We start from the raw sequence: 3,722 nt of genomic DNA, 5'->3' as shown, positions 1-3,722 counted from the left end.
GATAAACTGCAGTGGCAGGAAAATATATGACAAATCTTCTCACTGACGCCTGTTAAAAAGAGATATCAGTAAATTTATTCATGTCAAACCCTAGTTTGGTAATTCAGATGGAGTGGGATTGGTGGCTTCTTGGACCTCACTGCCCATGGGCTGGGAAAACTGACCTGGGTCTGCACAGGGTGCAATGTTTTTAACCTCAAATGTGGATATTAAATATTATACATTTTGCTCTATGTCTGTACTGATTCAGAACAAAGAGAGATATTACTAGGTAACAAATCCTTTCCTAACCCAAGTAGTTGAAAGTGTGTTATAAATGGTATTTGAGTCTCTCTCTCTCTCCCCTCCTTCCCCCCCTCTCTCACATGCTTTCATTTAAAAGGGACTCAGTCATTACAAAGGTCATGAGTAGACAGTGCAGCATTGCCAAATAAGGGTGTCTCCTCTATAATGAGACAAGGGATATTTTAAGAGAGGATATTAGTATTTACCATAAGCAACTATATTATTTCTCAACATTATATAGTATTTAAAAATGACTGCTTTAAGTGTCTTACTGGCCAGTTAACTCCTTTGACAGAATGTGATTTCCTTCCCATGACTTTGTGTGCTGGCTTGGTCATATCCACAACAGAGCCAATGTGGGACAAGTGCTTATGCACAGCTGCATCCATTCTCAATTAGGATGCTCTGGCCGTTCTGAAGAAAGATGGGAAAGTGGCCCATCTGCATATCCTTCCCTGCCACCACTTTTCCAAATAGAATGCTATCAGTCATAAATTAACACAGATAGCCTCTGACTTTGCAACCAGAGGCCTATGGGAGCCACTTGCAAGGCCTTATCTGAAATGAAGTATAATACATCCAGTGGATTAAGACACAACACATTTCTACAGAAAACATCATTAAACAAACACAGCAGAATCTAATAATAAAGTAGTTCATTGAGATTTATGGTTTTATTATTTATTTTTAGAAAAGAAGAGAAAATGTACAAGATGCAAAGTCTCATACAATATGTTATTATTGGTTGCCTAACACCAGCCCTGTCTTGTGACTCAATGATGGAGATGGTGGGCAGCAGGCATGTGCTGGAGATGGATCACAGACTCACAGTACACCACAGATGAGGACAGATGATGCTGGGCCAGCCTGTTCCAAAAGCAAGCCAAAACATGGTAGAAAGCAAGGAAACCAATGGTCCCCTCTCCATGGGGAGGGCATGGGTGTGAACCCACAAGCACTCTCCCATCCCACAGCACCCACTACCCCAATCAGACCACAGCAATACACAAAATGAAATGGTCCTTTGGTGTTTTTCAGCAGGGATATTCAGGTTCCCAGGGTCTTATTTCTGATTTTCTTTTCATATTTGAGTCCCGAATTCTTAAAGCAGTGTAGGGGCTTTAGCATCTTGAATTTTTCAGGATCCGATTCTGCCCAATGGTAATTTGCTAAAAGGAACAAAGAGAAAATAAGATGGACTGCAAAACCTGCTTTTAAAACATACCACTAGGCCCAGAAACATTAAGAATTAGCTAAAGGCATCACTTCAAATTCATGCAAAAACACAGCATCACATTGCCTCACTTCACTGTGCAAAACAGTCTAGCAACGTATGATATGTAAACCCAAGAACCTTCTCACCAGAGTGTCTCCTACAATAACCCAGTGTTTGAGTTAAAAACATAGTATATCAAATTACTGAACACAGGTCTTTGATTGGTTAGCTGGTTAGATTTAGGTTTTGTCTTCATTTTTTCACTTATTTATTTATTTTACGTATGTGAATACATCATTGCTCTCTTCAGACACACGAGAAGAGGGCATTGAATCCCACTACATATGGTTGTGAGCCACCATGTGGTTGCTGGGAATTGAACTCAGGACCTCTGGAAGAGCAGTCAGTGCTCTTAATTGCTGAGCCATCTCTCTAGTCGTTCCCCCTCTGCTCCCCATCTTCATTTTTTGAGGCAGTGGGTCATCCTATAGCCCAGGCTGACCTAAAACTCACTATGTAGTTTGAGGCTGGCTCTGAGCTTACATTAATTTTCTTACCTAAACTTCCTAGGATTACAGTTTTGAACCACCATGCAGGATCTGAACATACTTCTAAATGGCCTTTGCATCAAAGAGAACTCTTAAGGCAAAATAGAATACACTTTGAAGTAAATGAAAAGGAAAATACAACATACCAAAACTGTAATGTTCACCATTCACTAGGAGAAAATTCACAGCATTTAGTATTTATACAAGGGGGAAAACTGTCAAATCCATAATCTGAATTTCTACTTAAGGAAATAATACAGGCAGAATAACCCTCAAAACAAATCTAAACAAGAGAAACAAAGAAAGCATATGTGTATGCACGTATGTATGTATGTATGTATGTATATTTGAATATTATAAAATAGTAGGTTTCCATATGGATTTTCAAACAACCCTAGTGTTACTTATCCCTTCCTAATCCACTTCTCTGCTGTACCTTCCCTTGTGAGTGTTAGGTGTGGGATATTTTCCCACAAGTCAGGTATGTCTCAGAAACCCCAAAACAATACAATACAAAACAATACAAGCCGTTATTTTTGATTGCCCACCAGAACTTGAGAAAGATCTTGTTGCTGAAGACACCACACAGTGGTCACAGTGCCAGGAGAAATCAAGTTAGTACTGACTAACAAGCTTCCACTAATGGCTAGCTTTCATAGTCCTGGAAGGGAATTATGCAGGCTGCTGGGGGGTTAAAAAAAAAAAAGTCACCAGTAGTCTTATCCAGATGTGAACCTTGTATCCTGATCTACAAAAGCCACAAGTGTGTGCAACAGTGGCATGAATGTCATGGGAACAACCAACCATTCATTCTGTTTAGTTTTAAGGCATGCGCCCTAAGATGAAATACATACCTGGTACTGTGAATCCATCCAACAGGCCATGGTTGGAGAACTAATAAGCCCCAGAATAATAACCTACTATTATTATTTTGCTAAACAGACATAGCATCAAGCTGTCCTCTAATTTCATCTCTCTCTACCCAGAGATAAGTACAGCTCACAGATCTCAGGAGAACATTTTCTTTGTACAGTGACTGGCAGTTAGTGCAGAAACATACAAGTGGCTGAAGCCTAGAGTGTCAAGGGAGTACTCACCACAGGAGCATCTACGTCATACCCTCTCACCACAAGGCTCGGGAACCATTGAGGAAGACTGTAAGAGTCAACTTCAGGAGGACTATCGAGAAACAAGTCTTTTGAATATGACAGGACCACTGAACTCATGAAATCATAGCATCTGTGGTTTCCTATACACGATCAAGCCAGTCATTATTCCAGCAAGAAGAGGAAGAGGCTGGTGAGATGAAAATGGCCCTTAGTAGGTTGGACATGCTTCAGTGGATGGTCCCAAACTCATGAGTATATAGGCAGCAAAAACTGGAAGATTCAGTGGGGAAAGGGAGAGGAAGGGAGGGAGGGAGAGAGAGACAGAGAGAGAGAGAACACTAAAAGTTGGGAGAAGTTGGGGAGGCAATTCTGGGAGGCAATTGGAGAAGGAGTTTAGGTTGATATTATATTTTTTAAAAATCTGATGGCAAAATGTCTTAGTCAAGGTTACCACTGCTATGATAAAACACCATTGCATACACTAGCAAGATTTTGCTGAAAGGACCCAGATATAGCTGTCTCTTGTGAGACAATGCCGGGGCCTAGCAAACACAGAAGTGGATG

The 3,722-nt window shown here is 40.7% G+C and overlaps 1 protein-coding gene across 1 annotated transcript in view; it reads right to left on the bottom strand.

Moving 5' to 3' along the window:
* Positions 1-950: 950 nt before the first annotated feature.
* The window catches only part of Dtd1 (D-aminoacyl-tRNA deacylase 1), a 159,415-nt gene continuing 156,643 nt past the window's right edge, over positions 951-3,722 (bottom strand). Inside the window, exon 6 of the mRNA XM_021152900.1 lies at positions 951-1,454. The gene's annotated coding sequence lies outside the window, so the exon portion shown is untranslated. The remainder of the gene's footprint in view (positions 1,455-3,722) is intronic.

The sequence above is a fragment of the Mus caroli genome, chromosome 2 (genome assembly GCF_900094665.2).
Source record: "Mus caroli chromosome 2, CAROLI_EIJ_v1.1, whole genome shotgun sequence".
NCBI classification, from domain to species: domain Eukaryota; kingdom Metazoa; phylum Chordata; class Mammalia; order Rodentia; family Muridae; genus Mus; species Mus caroli.
The sequence above is the reverse complement of the archived record's forward strand: the minus strand, read 5'-3'. Positions and strand labels throughout refer to the sequence as shown.